The sequence below is a fragment of the Natator depressus genome, chromosome 8, assembly GCF_965152275.1.
Source record: "Natator depressus isolate rNatDep1 chromosome 8, rNatDep2.hap1, whole genome shotgun sequence".
Lineage (NCBI taxonomy): Eukaryota > Metazoa > Chordata > Testudines > Cheloniidae > Natator > Natator depressus.
The window spans coordinates 11,293,281-11,314,415 of NC_134241.1; positions in this window are offsets into that span (position 1 = coordinate 11,293,281).

Consider the following 21,135-nt stretch of genomic DNA (forward strand, 5'->3'; position numbering starts at 1 on the left):
AAGGCCAACAAGGACAAGGAAGATATGGGGCTGCAGATGAAGGAAAGTGAAGAGAAGCGGGTGCGACTAGCAGGACATCTCCAGGTCACACAGCCTAGGAGGTTCCCCTACCCTGGGGTGTGGGATTTGGAGGGGGGGGTGTAGTGGGGCAGTCACCCCACTCCTGGGAGAAAGTGTAAGCTGATTGGGGAAGCAGCCACAGCTGTGGCCACACCTAATCAGGCCACAGCAGGCCCTGATAAAAGGGCTAAGTGAGGCGCTGGGTCAGAGTCTCTCCCCAGTCTTGGAGGGAGAAGGGTCTAGCTGCCTGGGAACAGAGGGGACCTGATGCAGAGCAGTGCTGGGGAAAGACAAGAGGAGCTGAGGATCTCCAGCCTGGCAACTCCCCAGGCTGAGGCCTTGTTTAAGGCCTAAAGAGGTACCAGGGCTGAAGAGGTGCAGCCTGGGGATAGGCAGAGGCAGCTGGTCCTATCCCCTTGCCAGTGACGGGTGGCCATTACAGACTGCAGTTTGCTCCAGTGAGTGGGGGCTAGATGATGACTGGCAGTAGCCACTGAGGCAAGGTGGGCATAGGGAGAGGGAGTTCCCCTGGGAGGGGAGACCCAGAGTGTGGGGACTGCAGGGAACAGAACCCGGAGGTAAGGGGCACCGGGGTGCAGGAGGGACATGGGGGCCTGAGGCAGGTGAGACATTGGCCAGCAGGGGGCACTCCAAGAGCTGGAATTGAGCTAATTCCTGAGGCAACCAGCAGGAGGTGCCGTGCCGGTGAGCAGCAGTCTGCTACAGGGGGTCAGAGGAGTGATGTGGTCTGATAGTTGGGTGAAGAACAGTGTTTTAACTACTGTAGGCTGGATGGACTGGAAGAAGCATAGTAAATAGTACCTCGTTTTTTCTTGACCATTCCCCTGTCTCCTTTCCAGTGTTCCATGGTAGGATCCCGTTTTTTTCTTGCCCACCATCATAAAAAGAATGTTTTTTCAGTGCTGTTTGATTTGCCTGTCTGGCTTTGTTCACACCCTGACTTAGTTCTTTCAATTCCTCCTCCTCTTCTATTTCCCGTAGCTGTAGAGTGGAAACAAGAAGATCAGTGAAGTGCACAGAGTACAAATCATTCCATGTTAGACTATGGATCTGGGCACTGAGGGCCTGATTTTCAGAATGGTACATGTACACTTGCACACTGAGATGTGCAAACCACTGTATGCTTTACTTATATACACTATTACCCTGGCTGCATGCACAGCTCTGATATCTGTGCTTGATAATGACCACTTTGATGTGTAATTGAGCATGTGTGTACATATATGAACTGCATGTGCAAATGCAATCATTTCATTTGTGAATTCAGCATGCAACTGGACACACTTTTCTGCATTTTGAAAGTCTGGCCCTGATTTGTCCAAAACCATATTTTGTTTGGCTAATCTGGCCATTCTGGAGCCATCTCAGATCTGACTCAGCTTTCAAAAGTACATGAACTACGATTTTATCACCACAGGGAAAAAATGAAGTCCACATGCCCTTTATATAGAGTAGGTGAAGGAAAAACTGATAAAGGAACAAGAGTAAAAACTTACCTATTTTAAACTGACAGGGTTTTTTAAATTAAAAAATACTGAAGACTTTAAATGCAAGGACAGCTAAAATTTGCAGCTTCTCCCAAGGTTACTTTAAACTTTTCCACCTACTTAAGGAACTGAATTTGGAGTCCTCAAACAGTGTCCCATTCAGCTTTTTAATTAAGTTTAAATTCCAAATCAGCTCATCTTCTCAGGCACTGCTTAGTGGCACAAGATAAGAAATGTAATGTTTCCCAAACCAGCAACCGAGCTTCAGAAAGAAACCGTCTTATCCCCAGCTTCACTGCCAATGTTGACAGACCTCTGGACTGCTTTGTACAAGAGGGATGGGCTGAAGAGATGGTATTTATTTCTGTTCTGGTTAAAAATGTTTACGTTTTAGGTTAGGATACGGGTTTGAGTTCAGATACAACCCCTTATATCATGAGCTGCCCTTGTGAGATTCCAGCCCAAAATGATGGAAACTCTCACACAGGACCAGAATGAGTGAGATTTCTAACATCTCGGAAATCGTGCCAAATCAGTAATTCTTGCAAGAGTTATGCAAAATTTGGTGTTTTGATATTTGGGTTGAATCTGAGAAAAAAAAACCCTAGGGGGGAAAAAAGGCCATTCTGGTTTTGAATCTTATCTGGAACTAAAACCATGGATGCAGGCACATTAAGTGATTTGGATTTAAGGCTTTAGTTTGGGCCCAACTCTAGTTTGCACCTCTGCTTTCATTTGAAAAACAGACTAATTAGGTTCATCACTACTCTTTGGAGCTACCTAAGTTCCAGGTATCCTATTACTATTATACATAAAGACATGCAGGAATATTTCATCACTAAAAACATTGCAAAGAATATTAATACACCTACGGTCTTCATAGAAGTGGCTGGTAACTTTTTTCTTCTTAGCTATGTTTGGTAGACTGTCGTTTTCTTAGAATTCTTCATCCACACCAACTCTTAATTGGCTTTTTTCATCTCTCATTTGCTAGCAAAAGATTATTCTCCAAGGGCTTCTGTAAGCATCTTCAGGATATCCTACAAATAGTTCACACAGCGTGGCACAAACCCCATGACTTATTGCACCCAACTAAGCCCTGTGTGCTCCGGTGAGTCCCAGGACTGAAAAAAGGGGCTATCTCACAAGAAATCTCTGAGGATCAAAGTGCCTGTTTTTATTTCTTTAAACAATCACTAATTATTATGTTTATAAACCCCGTCTCCAATCTATATCCATAAAGGGAAAATCAGTCAAGAGATCTTCAGGTCCACATGTTCAGCTTTCCCTGGCTGAGTTTATGCTCTAGCAAACACACCACCTTGGGAATTGTGTGGCAATTCTGAGATGACATCACAGAGACAGTGTTCTCTCTCTCCATGATGAACACATAATAAAGAGTCTGGGAGGATTTGTATGGGCATATCAGGTTACCAAACCTGAATAATCAGAAGGTGGCCCTCTGTGGATTCTCATACCATGCATCAGTATGAATAACTGAATAGTTAGATAATATTTTAGCCTAACACATTATTATTGCAAAGCCTCATTTAGGAGTATAAGGCCTGACTGAACTGACGCGTACGCTGATGTCAATCAGGATGTCAAACATTCCAGTCAATAGAGCTGCACGGCTTGAAAGGATAATCAAGTCTACAGATTAGAGGAAGCTATTGAAACGAAATCCCTCCACTAAGGCATACTGCTCTTATAGTTCTGCACTGGTTACGTATCTCCATAGGTGCTGGCACTAATGGTGGTGGGGGTGCAGTAGCTTACAGTTTGGTTGAATGGCTCTCAGTACCCCCCACTGTACAAATTGTTCCAGCACCACTGCCTATCTCTTGAAACCAGGCAATGGTTCTAAAAGTTCTGCTTCCTTAAGGCCAAGAAATGTTCACCCTACCTGCCCACAGGCTCCGACACAAACAGTAGTTAAATATTTTCTTTCCCTAACATTTTTCCGCCCACAAAATCCAAAATGTCCAAAGTAAAGATTAGCCATATCTACATCTATTTACCTATAGTATTTTTAATATATATTTTAAGGGTATGATTTTCAAAAGCATCTAAGGGAGTTGGGTCCTTTTGAAAATTTCACCTTAAATTCCAAGTAAAATAAAGCACACACAGAACTTCATAGACACTGTTTACCAGTGGTGGGCACACAACATGGAAGAAACATGGGGCTGCCTTGTGCCACCCTATCACTAAATTATTTCCAGGTTTCAGAGTAACAGCCGTGTTAGTCTGTATTCGCAAAAAGAAAAGGAGTACTTGTGGCACCTTAGAGACTAACCAATTTATTTGAGCATGACCTCACGAAAGCTCATGCTCAAATAAATTGGTTAGTCTCTAAGGTGCCACAAGTACTCCTTTTCTTTTTGTAAATTATTTCCATCAATCATACCAGAAGAATGAATGCTACAGACAGAGATAAGACAAGGAAGACTTAAAGCACATGATACAAAACAGGAATAATCCAATGTCTGTATTTAAGGAAGTCTGAACATTTTAATTGGCCTGAAGAAATTCCCTAATATCTAAACAGAAAGAACTTCGATATTATGGAATCTTAACCTACCCTTTCTTTTTTAAAAATAACCCCAACTATACAAGTTAGCCCCTAAGTCATTTGATTTACATTTTAGCTCACTATATATGCTGCTAAAAAACTTGTTGGTCTTTCTTATTTACAATTATGAAGACGTAAAGTTAAGGGTGTTTCCATAACAACTCCCAAACAATTCTCCTGACCAATCTGGTGCCAGTGAAGACCACTGTAATGAATAATTAAAAACAATAATAATAATACTTTTTCCATGTTGGTGTATCTCCTCCCTAGATTCACGGTGCTTGGAAAAGAAGACCCCCCAATTTGCAGATGGGGAAACCGAGGTATCCCAGTATATTTCTAAGGCATTACACATCATATGAGTAAGGGTGGTAGAATCTTTCCCTTCGGGGAGCAGAGAATAATAAATACAATAAAGTAAAAAAAGCCACATTAGTTTTACTTCATCCATTTTATTACAAATCTGTGGGGTGGCTGGGGAATCCCTATTTCTTTTAAATCCTAGAGAAACAAACAGTGTGTTTTGCTGAGCTAGGTACTCACAGTCACTTAAAATAGAAATGCACAGAGGGTTTCCAGTGATCCACTAGGGGGTGTACAGAGTCACTGACATTTCACTCTTATACCATCGTAGAACTATAGTGTTAGAAGGGACCGCAAGTGTCATCTAGTCTAACCCCCTGCCAAGATGCAGGATTTTGTTGTGTCTAAACTAGTGGTGGGCAACCTGTGGCCGGTCAGGGTAATCCGCTGGCAGGCCGTGAGACAGTTTGTTTACATTGACCATCCGCAGGCACAGCCGCCCACAGCTCCCAGTGGCCACGGTTCGCCGTTCCCATCCAATGGGAGCTGTGAGAAGCCCGCAGGCCGCCCACCACTGGTCTAAACCATCCAAGAGAGTTGGCTCTCTGGCCTCCTTTTGAAACCTCCAGCAAAGGAGCTTCCCCGACCTCCCTAGGCAGTCTGTTCCATTGTCCTACTACTCTTACAGTTAGGAAGTTTTATTTTATTATTAGCAACCTGCAATCTATTGGCTTACAGATAAAATCATGCAGTCCTTATCCAGGCAAAACTCCATTTACCCTCGACTAAAGGTTGAGAACAACTGCATTCTGTCCCTTTAAATTTTCCCTGTGTGAGTGAATTGTCCTCCATCTTTTCAATTATTACAGACTTCAGGCTTTGGGCCAGAGGGAATATGGCAACAGAGCAATACATTTGCATAAAACTTTGATGTTAAAGTGGGTAACTTTGAGGGAGCAGCTATTTTAAAAATGCATTTTAGGAGGATTGCCACAGAATCCTCCTAAAATGTATTAAGAATCCAGGAAATGAAACCTACAATGATAATATGCTGTGGACTTTCCACTATAACATTAGGCAAATCTCTTTAGTCTAAGACCAAAATCTGCCTTCAGACATGTGCTCCTTTTAACTTCACATGCTCAATAGAAGAACTTGGCCCATAACAATGAATGGTAATTACAAAATTCAGAGTTATTAAGGCATCTTCCAGTGGAGGCAAAGGTTGGTCTTATTTAAACATTAATGCAAAGCTGGAAGCATGCCAGAAATATCAGTTTCATTGTAGGCTATACCCTGCAGTCCTTACTCAGACAAAGCTTCCATTGAACTCAACAAGAGTTATTGCTTAATAAGAATCAAATAGAAACTGAGCGTGGGCTTCCAGGTTAGTCACTTACATCGTGGGCTAAATTCAAGTGTAACATTAGGGGATAAGAAGTGGGTGAAAGAGATAGGAACCAAACCAACTGCTCTTGAATAGCAACAAGCTTCCCTAGCACCATGCAGCACGTGGAGTCCAAGCCTAAGTGTATGTCTACACTATGAAATTAGGTTGATTTTATAGAAGTCGATTTTTAGAAATCAATTTTATACAGTCGATTGCGTCTGTCCCCACTAAGCGCATTGTCGGCAGAGTGCGTCGTCACTACCATGGTTAGCATCGACTTATGGAGCAGTGCACTGTGGGTAGCTATCCCACAGTTCCCACAGTCTCCGCCGCCCTTTGGAATTCTGGGTTAAGCTCCCAATGCCTGATGGGGCAAAAATATTGTTGTGGGTGGTTTTGGGTACATGTCGTCTGTCGCCGCTCCCTCCATGAAAGCAATGGCAGACAATCATTTCACACCTTTTTTCGTGCAGATGCCATACCACAGCAAGCATGGAGCCCACTCAGCTCACCGTCACCGCTGCTGTTGTGTCCTGGGTACTGCTGTCAGCAGATGGTGCAATACGACTGCTAACCGTCATCATCCACCGCTTCTGCGGCAGCTCTGCTCTCCTGCTCTTGTAAATGAGCTCAATCTCAATAGCAAATTTCTCCATGTTGCTTCCACTGCAACTCTGCTCTCCTAGTGCCATGAATCCACCTTGCAGGTCCTCTCATAGTTCTGTATAAATATCTATTCTCTCCTGCAGACGACATACCATGGCAAGCATGGAGCCCGCTCAGCTCACCGCTGCTGTTGTGAGCATTGTAAACACCTCACACATTATCCTGGAGTATATGCGGAACCGGGCTAAGAGACGCCAGCACAAGGACAATTCTGATGAGGACATGGACACAGATGTTCCTGAAAGCACAGGCTGTGGCAATTTGGACATCATGGTGGCAGTGGAGCTGGTTGATACAGTGGAATGCCAATTCTGGGCCCGGCAAACAAGCACAGACTGGTGGGACCACATAGTGTTGCAGGTATGGGATGATTCACAGTGGCTGCGAAACTTTCGCATGTGTAAGGCCACTTTCCTGCAACTCTGAGTTGCTTTCCCCCACCCTGAAGCGCAGGAATACCAAGATCCAAGTAGCCAATGTAATCACTGACGATCTGTTATCAAGGGTAGTGACTCTGGGAAATGTGCAGGTCATAGTGGATGGCTTTGCTGCAATGGGTTTCCCTAACTGTAGTGGGGCGATAGACGGAACGCATATCCCTATCTTGGCACCGAACCACCTTGCCAACCAGTACGTAAACTGCAAGGGGTGCTTCTCAATGGTGCGTCAAGCACTGGTGGATCACAAGGGACGTTTCACTGACATCAACGTGGGATGGCTGGGAAAGGCGCATGACGCTCGCATCTTTAGGAACTCCGGGCTGTTCGAGCAGCTGCAAGAAGGGACTTACTTCCCAGACCAGAAAATTACCTTTGGGGGTGTTGAAATGCCAATAGTTAGCCTTGGGTACCCAGCCTTGCTCCCATGGCTCATGAAGCCATACACAGGCAGCCTGGACCGTAGTAAGGAGCAGTTCAACTATAGGCTGAGCAAGTGCAGAATGGTGGTAGAATGTGCCTTTGGACGTTTAAAAGCTCGCTGGTGCTGTTTGCTGACTAGGTCAGACCTCAGTGCAACCACATTCCTATTGTTATTGCTACTTGCTGTGTGCTCCACAATATCTGTGAGAGTAAGGGGGAGACATTTATGGAGGGATGGGAGGTTGAGGCAAATCGCCTGGCATCCAATTTTGAGCAGCCAGACACCAGGGCAATTAGAAAAGCACAGCAAGGCATGCTGTGCATCAGAGTGGCTTTGAAAACCAGTTTCATGACTGGCCAAGCTTCGGTGTGACAGTTGTGTGTGTTTCTCCTTGATGCAAACCCGCCCCCTTTGTTGATTTTAATTCCCTGTACGCCAACCACCCTCCCCCCTTTGAAATAAAGTAACTATTGTTCTGAAACCATGCATTCTTTCTTTATTAATTTTTTTAAAAAGGGAGATAACTGACAAGGTAACCCGGCTGGGGTGGGGTGGAAGAAGAGGGAAGGACAAGGCCACATTGCTTATTGTAGCCACACTACAAATCAAACTGTTTGAATGACAGCCTTCTGTTGCTTGGGCCATCCTCTGTAGTGGAGTGGCTGGGTGCCCGGAGCCTCCCTCCCGCATTCTTTGGCGTCTGGGTGAGGAGGATATGGAACTTGGGGAGGAGGTCAGGCGGTTGTCAATGGATGCAGTGGGGGTCTGTGCTCTTGTTGGCTTTCCTGCAGCTGCAACAGACACTTCATCATGTCCATTTGCTCCACCACTAGCCTTAGCATCGCCTCCTGCCTCTGCTCTTCGCACTCACTTAATGCTTTCCTGGCATCTGCCACTGAATGCCTCTATGTATTCAGCTGTGCCCTATCAGTGTGGGAGGACTGCATGAGCTCGGAAAACATGTCATTGCGAGTGCGTTTTTTTCGCCTTCTAATCTGCGATAACCTCAGGGACGGAGATGATAGGGGGAGCCTAGAAACATTTGCACCTGGGGGGAGATAAAAAGGGAGAGTAAAATTTAAGATGATACATTTTTGAGAACAAAAGGGAGACTCTTTCACAGTGAATCAAGCAATTCACAGCAGACAGCATGTGTGCTTTAGGTACAAGGTCGCATTTTGCCTTTTATATTGAGTGACTGCTGGTATGGTGACACATCACACACGGCTGGGCAACAGAAGTTGGTTTCCATGCAGCCATGGTAAGGCAAAGGGTACGCGGGGTTGGCTTCTTATGCATAACATGTGGGAATGGTTTCAAACTGCAGCACCATCCTTTCCCATAGCAAGCAATGGGTTGGGTTTCACATTTAAAAGGAGGGGCTGCGGTTTTCGGGTGGATGTGCAGCACACACCTCCCTCCACACTACCGCGTGCTATTCTCCGGGATGATCCCTTTTAGCCAAGCACAAACAGCCCAGCATAACGGGGTCCTTTTACTGTTCCCTTACCAAAATTCCCCTATTTCAACCAGCTGACCATGAATGATATCACTCTCCTGAGGCTAACATAGAAAGATATAGATCGAATGTTGCTTGAATGCAACCAAAACCCAGGACCATTCGCTGCCATACTTTGTGCTGCAATGATTCCAGAATACTTTAAGAGTACCTCCAGGAGAGCTTAATGGAGATGTCCCTGGAGGATTTCCATTCCATCCCCAGACATGTGAACAGACTTTTCCAGTATCTGTACTGGCCGCGAATGCATCCCAATTCTTCAGGGCAAATCAAACATTAAACACTATTGCTTTTAAACCCTGTACTGAAGTTACAAATGTGCACTCACCAGAGGTGCCTTCTCCAGCTTCAGGATCGGGGATCCCGCCTTTGGAGGGTATTGGCTCCAGGGTGATGAAAAAGTCCTGGCTGCCAGGGAGAACGGATTCACTGCTTGCCTGCTGCACATATTGCTCCTCATCCTTTTCTTCCTCATCCACAAAATCCTCCTCCCGGTTGCGTGAGACTCCCCCCTTGCGGGTGTTCATGGACAGTGGTGGGGTGGTGGTAGGGCCCCTCCTAGAATGGCATGCAGCTGATTATAGAAGCTCCATGTATGGGGCTCTGACCCAGAGCAACTGTTTGCCTCCTTTGTCTTTTGGTAGGCTTGCCTCAGCTCCTTAACTTTCATGCCCTGTGAGATTTTGGCAAATATATTTGCATTTTTTCTTTTTGATCGGAGTTCTGCCTGCACAGATGCTTCTCTCCATACAGCAATCGGATCCAGTGTCTCCCTTTCGGTCCATGCTAGAGCTCGTTTGCGATTCTGGGGGGACTGCATGGTTACCTGTGCTGCTGAGTTCGCCATGCTGACCAAAGAGGAAATGAAATTCAAAAGTTTCCAGGGCTTTTCCTGTGTACCTGGCTAGTGCATCAGAATTCAAAGTGCTGTCCAGAGCGGTCACAATGGAGCATTCTGGCATAGCTCCCGGAGGCCAATACCGTCTGTTTGCGTCCACACTTACCCCAAATTCAACCCTGGAAGGTCAATTTTAGCGCTACTCCCCTCGCGGGGGAGGAGTACAGAAGTCAATTTTAAGAGCCCTTCAAGTCGACGGAACGGGGTTGGTTGTGTGGATGCGTTCATTTTAAAAATCGACCTAATGCAGCTAAATTCTACCTAACCCCATAGTGTAGACCAGGCCTAAGAAATAGCTAGGGCCAGAAAAACTGGACAGACAACATGACTGGCGGTGGCTGTAGCTGAGGATTATATAGAGAAAAAATAGGGTAATTGCAAATTTTTGCAAATCAATTGTTGAGCTTCTGAGACAGAAAAAGGGTGAAGATGAACACAGACTCCAAGAGATGGGGCTGAATGATAGCTACTTCCCCACTGTAGCCGGGTGGTTACCCTCTCCTGCCCTGTGGGGCTTAAAAGCCAGCCCTGGGAGAGAGCCAGGGCTGAGATCAAGAAAAGCTAGACTGACTGGGGAAATGGCCGCAGCTGGGCCACGCCCCAATCAGGCCGCAGCTGGGCCTATAAAGGGGCTGCTAGGCTGAAGCTTAGCCAGTCTCTCTCTGCATTTAGAGAGAGAAGGGCCCAGCTGCAGGGACTGGAGGGAGTACCTAGAGTGGAGCAGGGGAGCTCTGGCCTGGAAACCCCCAGGCTGTGAGGCCTAGAGTAGGGCCTATTAGGTACTAGGGTTGCAAGGGGGCAGCCCACGGGTAGACAGATGCAGCAGGTCCAAACCCCCTCGCCTGTGATGAGTGGCTGATACACTGCAGTCTGCCTGGGGAGCGGGGCTAAGCGATGACTGGCAGTAGCCAAGACTGAGGCGAGGTGGGGGTAGTGGGTGGGGGTTCCCTGGGGAGGGGAGACCCTCAGGGATTGTTGGGGTTTACTGCTAGGGGGCAGCACCTCAGTGGGAGGAGGCACCGGATCCTGGGAGGGACCAGGCCCAGTGGTAAGGTGGATCACCAGATGGCAAAGGGTGCTCCAGAGGCTGACGAGCTAATTCCCAAGGACAACCAGCAGGAGGTGCTGCCGGGCGAGTCTGGCTCTATTACATGTGGTGGAGAATGCGGGCACGTTTGGTCTGCCTTATACTAGGGGCCGGGGCAAGGACAGTAGGACTGTGGCCCAGGAACAGAGAATGTGGAGAAGCAGAGGATGATGGATCCCAGTTACACCGGGGTCTGCTTTGCTGAGACTCTGGGTGTCATCCCAGGCTGGGCCCTGGGGTCAGTGCCCCAGAGGGAGGGGACTTATGTCCTGCAGGGCATCCGGGAGGTGCAGGAGGCCCTCCATCAACAGATGGCCCAGCTAGCGAGGGAGCAGTGGGCCCTAGTGCAATTACTTCGGCGGGAGTTTGGAAGGAACTGCCATGAGCCAGGAGGCCTAGGGCGGAACGCCGGAAGTGTTATACCTGCTGGAGGCAGGGACATTTAAAGCAGGACCGTCCTTACTGGGATGGGGGCAGGGCGCCTCACCCAGGGGAGAGACAGGGGCAAACTCCCGAGGATCGTTCGCTGGGTGGGGAAGTCCAGGCAGCTGCCCACTTGTTGGGCCTGTGGGCAGAAGGGCCACAGGAGGTGGACGTGCCCAGGTCTGATGTGGAGGGTCCAGAACAGCCCCAGTAAGGGGACGGGACCCCATGTGGATCACAAGACAACCTGGGCAGCAAGGAGTCGGGGAGCCTGCATTGGCTGCTGGGAGAGGAGCCACCTAAAGAAGGACTGCCCCCTTGGCAATGGGCAAACACAAAGGGAGATGCCTGAGAGCCCGGGTGGGCTAAAAGTGGTGGTGGCACCTGGGGCTGGGGAAATTCCTCAAGGAGTCGGGACCCAGACCATCACCGGGTTGGTCGTCCACCAGGAGACCTAGACCACATGGGCCCCGCAGGAGGCCGGGACCCAGGTGGGGGCGGAGAAGGTGGCTGTGGGAATCCAGACCCTAAGGGTAGAGGGCCTGGGGGACCCAGACCTGTGGGCCTGGCTAGAGACCACGGAGCTAGCACACAGACAGGCTGAGGCCCAGACCCGGGAGATGGCCCATGTCTGGGAGGCCTTGGAGACAAGGTGGGTGACCCTGGAGGGGCAGCCCTTGAAGGGCGGCTCTGGGGGCCTGAAGACATGAGCCCCCCCCTTCCCCCAGGCGGGGGGATCTTGGTGGGAGGGGTGTGTGTAGCGGGGTGGTTACCCGCTCCTGTCCTGTGGGGCATAAAAGCTAGCTCTGGGAGAGAGCCAGGGCTGAGAGCAAGAAAAGCTAGGCTGATTGGTGAAATGGCCGCAGCTGGGCCACGGCGCAATCAGCACCCAGTGGGAGGAGGCACCGGATCCTGGGAGGGACCGGGCCCAGTGGTAATGCAGATCACCAGATGGCAGAGGGTGCTCCAGAGGCTGATGAGCTAGTTCCCAAGGACAACCAGCAGGAGGTGCCGCCGGGTGAGTCCGGCTCTATTACACCCAGACATAAACCCACAGGAATTCAGAACCCTGAATTTGAACTCATGGCATTCATCTTAGCGAAGAGCTGTTTGGGTGGCCTGTGGCTGTAGCAGATCCTGAAGATCCACAGTCAATTCAGAGAATACGGCCCTCATCACAGGGGGCTTTCCTCTCTGACCAGTTTCCAGCAATAAAAGGTGAGTACAATACACTTGATCCTGCTAATGGAAGGAGCATACTGAGTTATCCAGATGCTGCGGTCGGTTATTTTTCTTTGAAACCTTTCAGCAAAGCAATAAGAAGATGGAACAAAGCCATTTTGATCCACAGTGAGTCCTTTCCTCATAGAGGGCAGTTTAGCCGCAGCTCATAGCAAGGTGCAGTGCAGAGCTGCAGTGATCCAGCAGGTGCCCAGGACCCATTCAGATAGGCAGAATGCCTCTCAAAGTTCCTCAGCCATGCAGGGGATCTCAGCCGATGAGGAGGTCCTGCAAGGAAAAGAACATTGTGTTTCAATGTTAAAACCAGGCATGTTAGGCTGTGGCCAGAGCACTGCTGTGGGATCTCTGGTGGTGTAACAGCCCCCTGAGACCCAATGTAATTTCAAGTAGTCCTGAGGCTGTTTTGACTTACACTGGGGACCCAATCAGTCTCCTACAGTCCTGATGAGTGGGAGAGTGTCCAGCCTCTGGCTTTCCCCCAAGATTCTGTGCCAAGCTCAACTCAGGCAGGTCTTGAGTTTGCAGGCAAGCAGAGCAGCCCTGTGATCTGAACAGCAGCTCACAACCAGCCTGGAGGACATTAGACTCCAGTATACTGGAAGTGGGAAGTTGGCTAGGATGCCAGGGTTATTTATGAGTCCTTCCAAGAGCTGCCATGGGATCTTTAACTTCCAAATGTTGCAGCAATCAGTGAAGAACAAAAGGAACCTCAATGTAAGATTTCTTCTAAGGATGTCATCTCTTAGGAGGGCAGTAACTCCTAAAACAGGGAATGAGCGAAACTCCTTATATCTGAGGAACAAATCCACAGGCTCTTGGCTACGAAGGGAAGAGGGTGTGATCAAGTGAGTCATAGCAACACCTTTAAAAGAAAGGATAAAGTGCAGAAGAAATATCAGAAAACTAACTTTTTGGAAACTTTGATTTATAAGAATCACTGTGAAAACATTTCGTTACTGTACGTCAGCTAACAACACTCTCTTTGGTTCATAAACCAAGAAATATAAAAACAAGGAAGGAAGTGTGGGAGCTTAACAAAAAAGAACTCAGTTGTGCCTTATAAGGAGATTTTTCAAAGCCATATATTGTGATTCTTTAAAAAACAATAGATTATTCCATGTAAATCATGCAGATTATAGAAAGTGACTAGGATTCCCCATGATTTCTCATTAACAAATAATCTATTTCCCTTCCTAAGTCACAGCTTATTTTCCATATTAAAATAAACTTGTTCATATTTAAATATTTAATTGTCAGATGTAATTTGATGGAACAGCTCCTTGAAGAATTAGTTAAAAAGAAATACTCAAATGCCTGAGCAACAGAGAAACAGAACACATTAGAAGCTCTCAAATAATATTTGATCTCTTTACTGAAATTCCAGAGCATTAATATACAAACATGATTTTGAGTAGAATGTGATATTATTCCTCCTGTTTATCATACTGGATGCAGCCTTGAAGTAGAATGTATTTTATTATAATGGGATTTCTCAGCTGCATCAGTAAGATATTTAGACTGCTAATGAAGTGTTCAGGGCTGGAAAAAAACTGCTTCATTGAAATTCACTGCCATGAAGATTTTGCTGTCAAGGCTGCTTATGCATATGTCTTAGTTTAATTTCACAAAATGACAGAGCTAATAGAAGTGGCAAGCAAACTAGAAAAATCATAAAAGGAAAAAAACCTCGTTCAGCTGTTATCACTGCAATTCAGTAAGCATTTTCAGCTCTTACTTGTGTCCTGTATCTCTGGAAGGTGCACTCCTTTGTAGAAGTGGTTTGTGAACTCTAATAAATGCCTAAATTTACCAAGGTTTTCTCCATTGAAATTGACTTATGTGGATTGCAAGGCGTGGTTTGAGGTTTCTGGCAGATAATGTTTTAAAATAGAAATGTGACAGGGAATTGTACAGGAAAATAAGAAATAGCTGAACGATGAATAGAAAGGTATTGAAATCTAAAGAGACTCTTTATGCCTTAGGGGCTGTGAGTCTAATTAAACTCTCTGCCCAGTTGCTCCCATGGGGAAGCATCTGAGGTATATTCCATGAGCTCCCCCAGCACAAAGGTTGGCATTGCATCATTCCCTTTTGCAGACCTGACAAGGGGGAAGAGGGAATCCTGAATCCTCCTACATCCCTGCATAGCCACATAAGGGCAAGGCACAGTCTAACCCTAAATACATATACACTGCACCATGCACTGGGGACCCTTTTGTGCTAGCTTTTGGGATATGGGTGTTTTTTTCTATACCTGCACACGGGCCTGAGCTTGCCTTTAGCTAGAAGAAACTACTATATTTGTTTTAAAAGTAAATTAGCATCGAAAAGCCATAATTCAATTTGCAGGAGGGAGGCAGTGGAGTTTGCAAGCTCAAGTTGTGAACCCAGAAGGGATTCCCCCAAAATTCTAATTACATGAGGTTCACTCATCCCTACTTCACTCTGAATGTTCTGTCTGGGTGTTTTAAAAGCCAATCTATCTGGGTTGCTTTAGGTCCTACTTGCCAGTGCACTTTGTGTTTGATCTGAAGGCATCATCCTGATTATTGCAAGTGGGTTGTAAAATCTATTGAAATTTTGCCTGAGGTTCAAGAGGTGAAATCACTAATAAAGACCTAATTATTACTATATGATAGAGGATGCTGTCAGCAAGTTAATTTACAGCACTTCATGTGAGGTGCAGAGTATGATTAAGACACTACGGGCTGAGCGTGGAATAAGTGACCAATCTACAATACCTGTCTGGACAGACAGAATACCAGCCATTGTTTGTCTCTGCTCACTTAGGGTATGTCTACCTTGCAATTCAAAACCCACAGTTGGCCCCATGCCAGCTGACTCAGGCTCCCAGGGCTCGGACTAAGGGGGTGTTGACTTGCAGTGTAGATATTTGGGTTTGGGCTCGGGTTGGAGCCCAGGATCTAGACCCTATGAGGTGGGAGGGACCCAGATCTCGGGCTGCAGCCCAAGCCTGAACATCTCTACTGCAGTTAAACAGCCCTGCAGGCCAAGCCCCACCAGCCCAAGTCACCTTGAACTGGGGTTTCTAATTGCAGTGTACACATACCATAGGAGCTTACTGCCACTTTATGCTCCTGAGTCCAACATTTAGGTGCCACAGGCATTCACAAAACCCCAGCTCAGCTGCCGCCTGATCCTGCAGGCACCTAAAAACTCCCTCAACACCTGCATTTTCACCATAAGCATCTGCACATGACCACAGATGCCTCAGTCCTGACCTGCCCAGCAGCTTGGCACCGCTATCATGCCAATGCCCCAACAGGAGCCTCAAATTAAGCATTGCCCCGCCTATCTTGCCTGCATGCTCTGAGCAAGAAATGGCTTCTGTGCCTGACTCTAGGAGAGGGGTCCTGATCGTACCCCAAGGAGAGATAGGAGCCTCCCTTCGTCCCAGTCTTAGGCACCCAACTCCCTTTAAGAGGTGGGTTTAGGGCCCACCCCCTCCTTGGCATCTCCTCTTGGCTAACTTAGGCAGCTCCCGGCTCAGCGTGCTGGCTTTTCTGGATCCATTTCTTAGGCTCCAGTCTCTCCCCTTGCATGGTATGAGGAGCTTTGAGGCCTAACTCAGGGTTTGTGGATTGCACTGGGTGACTAGGCACCTAAATATTACATATTGCAACGCTGAGTGTTACAACACCTAAGCCCCTTTGGGATTCTAGTGCTTAGCATCTGGTCCTACTTCCAATGAAGTTAAGTTAAGTTTTGCTATTCTGTTCAGTGGGAGCAGGGCCTGGCCTTTAAAGTGGACTTTGACCTTGAAAAAGAAATGAAGGAGGACTGCTGCATATGTACGTTTGTCATTAATCAGTGACCTAATCCGCTTAAGCTAATGAAAATACAGCTACATATTTTAAATGGTAGATCATGGAAAAGACACTGCTGTTGTAACATTGATTCACTACAAGCACATGGAGAATCTCAGGGCTGGTCTATGCTGTGCCGTTGTAGTGTTTCTCGTGTAGTCATCCCTCAGGAGACACTGAGGTGATGAGCACCTAGTGGGAGGCCATGAGTGTAAAGTGTTATTATTCGCTGTCATTATCATTCAGTATTTCTTCATTCTCTAGAAAGGATGGATGGGTATAATAATATTCCTCCAGCCAGATACTACAGATCTCCATGACTTAGTCCCTTTATTTAAACCAGGACAACTTTTATTATCTTACTGAAAAATCTGGATGTTCTGGTATGTTGTACTTGCCACATACACATTTTTAAGCATAGGTCATGTCATAACTTTGCCTTTTTATTGGTAATGGTCCCGGACACATTTTAATAGGAGGTAATGATTCTTAATTGCTGGTGAGATACCCATTGCTCAGAGGAAGGAAGGTTGTGAAGCTCCTCACAGACACACAGCAAAAATGAAGGGAAATAAATACTTCCTGAATAGAAATTCTACTTCCATTTAGGGCAATACCTATGGAGATGCATGTGTAACTCAAGGTCAGTGCATGCCCTAGCTGTTCTGCCCTATAGAATGAATGTTCCAAACATACATATTGAAGCTCTTCCTGGTGTTATTGACATGATTTAACACAGGGACCCCATCCTCAAACCTCACTCACGTGAGTACTACTCCTGTGTGAAATCTAACTGGGGTCTGAGGGATTATCACCATGAGTGAGGCTTTGCAGGTTGAGGCCCAAATGCATAACAGTAAGGTTGACAAATTGTCAATAAATGTATTAAACTATGAGAATTGCAAATACCTCTCCAGGCAGATGAGCCATACAATAATTTGTAACCAGTTTTCATTTATATTTGCTATGGATCAGCAGCAGTTGACTGTATGAAGGTCTTAAAAGTGAATCCTGTCCTCAGTGGAAGCCCCTGAGGGCTTAATGTTATATAATGTTTGTATAATACACAATGCCTGAAAATGTCTTTTGAAGGGCCATTTAGAGCTTTCATCTAATTATTTCCTAATGTCCCTGTGTAGGCTGGTAACATACAACCCATTGTACTGATTTTGCAATGTTAATATCAGCTCAGTATAAACTTTTTCTTTTTTAATGGCAGATATCTGTGCCTTCCTGAGTTATTCTCCAGCATCCCTGGCAAATTGTATGACGGAGAACATCAAACCACAGGGACTTCCATTTCATTTTGGGTACAACCAATAAAAGATTATTCTGCATGAAAGATGAAGACTAGTCCTCTGTTACAGATGCCACCGACCTGCATCAAAGGGTGGGGGAACTTGATGGGGCCAGCGGTGAAAGGGGTACAGTCCCACTAGCAAGGGAGGGAGACATTCACCAAGGGACAATAGATGGCTCCTCCCTCTGGGAGTCTCTGGCACCCACTGGACAGGTAGGGGAAAGGAGTGATGGCAGAGGACCAAGGAGATTTTTGCTTTCCTCACAGCACCTTCAAGCCACAGGGTGTTAAGTAGGAACACGCTACCCAACTGAGGTACTGGAGTGGAGGTGTTTATTTGTTGCAACTTGCAGCCTTGAGGTGACTGGTGGGAGGGGCCCAAAGGGTGAAGTACCCCTCCCCAGGGTGAAGTGCCCCAGCTGGCCTGGGCAGGGGGGTAGAAGGGGCGGGGCCAGAGCCAGAAGGGACGAGGCAGGGTAATGTGGGATGGGGAGGGGACAGGAAGAGCGGAGGTCCCGGGATGGGGGCGGGGTAAAGTCACTCGGGGGGGGGTCACGTGGGGGGTCACGTGCCCCCCTTTAGCTGGTGCCCCCCTTTGTGTCCCTCCCACGTGTCGCCTACTTGGGCTTATGTGATAGGGTGAGAGCTTCTGGCCTTCATGGGCTGAGATCAGACCTTGTGGCCCTTGCAGGCCGAGGTCCCCACCCTGCTGCACCCCCCATCGTCCTCGCGGGTGGGAAGGCGCTAGGACTCAGAGACAGCTGAGTCATGGGAGGTAGGCTGAGGAGAGACTACCCCAAGTTATAAGGTCTATGGTAAAGGGCCGTGTAACCCCCACACTGGAACCAATGAAATGCCTGGCATTGGAGAATATGGGTGATGGGTGAGTAGCGCCCCTCCTGTGGGTTAAAGTTTGATAACAGCTGTGATCTGCTGCTTAACTCCATGCATGTGTTGATCCTCATTTTGCGGCTGTGTCCAGATCAAGTGTAATCACATGTTATAGTAAAATCAACCTCTGTTACAAGCAGATGGCAAGAAACTACAGGCCATTCCAATAACATTGCGGGCAAATAGTCAAATGTTTTAACCGTGTGGTCCTGAGTGGGTGTCACATGCTACCACATTGTAATGGTGGTGTTTTTCCCAATGGAGAATCAGCCCTACAGCTCCACGAATGGTAGTGCAAGTTGTAATTACCCAATCATTTTATTAGCTTTGTAAGAAATAACCAACAGAACTTCCACTCGAGGGACAGGGCTGTAAAAGTACACTTGGAACCATAAAACTCTTTGGAAGTGCAAACAAAAAGCCTCTAAAAAGCACCATGCTGGCCATGCCAAGGTCTTTAAAGCTGCCCAAGGGAGTGTGTCAGAGGTGGAAGGCAGTTTAGCTGACAGTATTGTCATCCAGCAATCCCTGACCAGTGTAATGGGCCTTTACAACTCAACAGAAACTGGATCAGCCCTGAGGCTGCTGTAAGCTATGCTGGGGACCAAACCCCAGCTGCCCCAAGGAATCAGGGGAGCACAAAGGTCAAGTGGCCTGATTAGAGCTTGTTTTAGCCCCATAAATTTTCATTAACATACACAATTTGAAAAGCATCAAATCTGGTGGTGGCAAGGGGCTGAGGAAGAGGGTGGATTATATATATTTTTAATTGCTTTTGGATTTAGCAACTCAGATCTGCTCATGAGTATCTTTGACAAGGAGCCTAAGCAGATGTTTCCATGAAGTGAAATGCTTAACTGAGGACCTGTGAGATTCTGCACCCCGCCCCAAATGTAATGAGTGCCAAATCCTGGCTTCCCCTGTGTGCATGTATCTGGAGGAAACACACAGCTAGCCTCTTCTCCCACTCTTGTGGTCCAGCACAGGGACCCAAGCAGAATACCCACACTAGCGAACCCAAGTATGGGTGCCCATACCCAGTGCACTGTGTTTTCCTAGTTGGCCGCAGCCCTTGAGACAATAGTCTGAGCCCTAGACCCTGCACAGCAGATGGACAACTGCATCTAGAAATAGAGGACTCACAACATTTGGAATCAGCCATGTGGCTTATTCTTCAAGGGCGGGGAAGGGGAAACCCCGTCCTCCTGAAGAAACAAATGGAGATGAACTCTGTGATTGGCTCCTCAAGCAGTTCAGAACTTCAGAATTTGGCGTTGTGAATCTACATCATTTTTCTATTGACCTTTCATCACACTTTGACCAGGCTTCTGAAATCATCCTTAAATCTTTAAAAGCTGGGGGCCTCCTTTGGGTGCTTCTGCAACACGCTGATTGCCAGCAGTCAGACCCATGTGGAGCATTGTGCACTGAACTCACTGATGGCTGTGTTGATGCAAATGCAGACAACTAGTGTTGATGAAGAACACAATGCAGAATCTACTTGAAGTGCTTTTTTTGTTTGAAAAGCTTAAAGCGTCTCATTATCATCAGGTTTCTTATGCACAGAAACTGGCGTTTCCATAAAATACTGCTGAAAAGCACAAAGCAACATCAAAGAACATTAATGCTTAACACAAATGCAGGGGTAAACATGCAAAACAAATTTGGGGACACTTGACTAAACATTCTGGGGCATGTCATATTATGCTGGTTCTTTAATTCATCAAATATATATTCAGCTGTAGCATACACAAGTTGTAAGAGGACAGTGCAGTGGATTTAAGGAGACCTTGCAGATTAAAATGCAGTGATAAGCTCAGTGTTCTAATGATTGATTATAGCACTGATTAATTAAAAAGTCTGTAGGGGTTTTCATGCACAGAGACCCTTACTGTGCAAAGAAGTTGGTAAATATTCTTGGTTGCACCCAGTTTCTGCTCAGTATATCTGAGAAAGGAGGGGGCTGTCTGGGTGCCAGTTGTGGTTCCCTGAGAATTTGGATAGAGCCAGAAAAAGCTTAGAATAACCTAGGGGCTGCTCTAAACTTATCAGCTGGTAATGGCTCTGAAGGAAATGTCTACCAGCTGAGCACAGCCAGAATGTCACATCCTTCTTCCTCTAAACACCCCCTACCTTGGGGTGAGACAGAGGGGTGACATAAGAATTGTCTGGAGCATGAATATAAGGGGCCAGACTCACCGAAGCTGGTGCAGAGAAATGTGTATTGTACTTCCCAATGCCAGCCTGGCCTCCTGAGCCCTATGAACTAATGTTACTGCAGCTGCCCCTTCTGGGTTTTCTGCTAGGAGCTATCGTTTTAGTTTGCAGCTGGAAAAGGGCTGCTAAGACTATGTGCTGGCTCAGCACTTTTCCAGGCTTTCCCCTTTCTTCTTGGTAGTACTGCCACTTTTTCGGCTGCTCTGGTTCACCAATGCAATGCACCCAAAGGAGCTGGGGGAGGAGGAGCCAAAATCTCCCTCTTCCTCTCTAATGTTATTTAGACTTATTCCTCTCTTACATCCTAACCAAAATGACAATCCAAACCCTTCGAAGGTCCCCAGCACCTTCCATCTGAGAATCTCAAT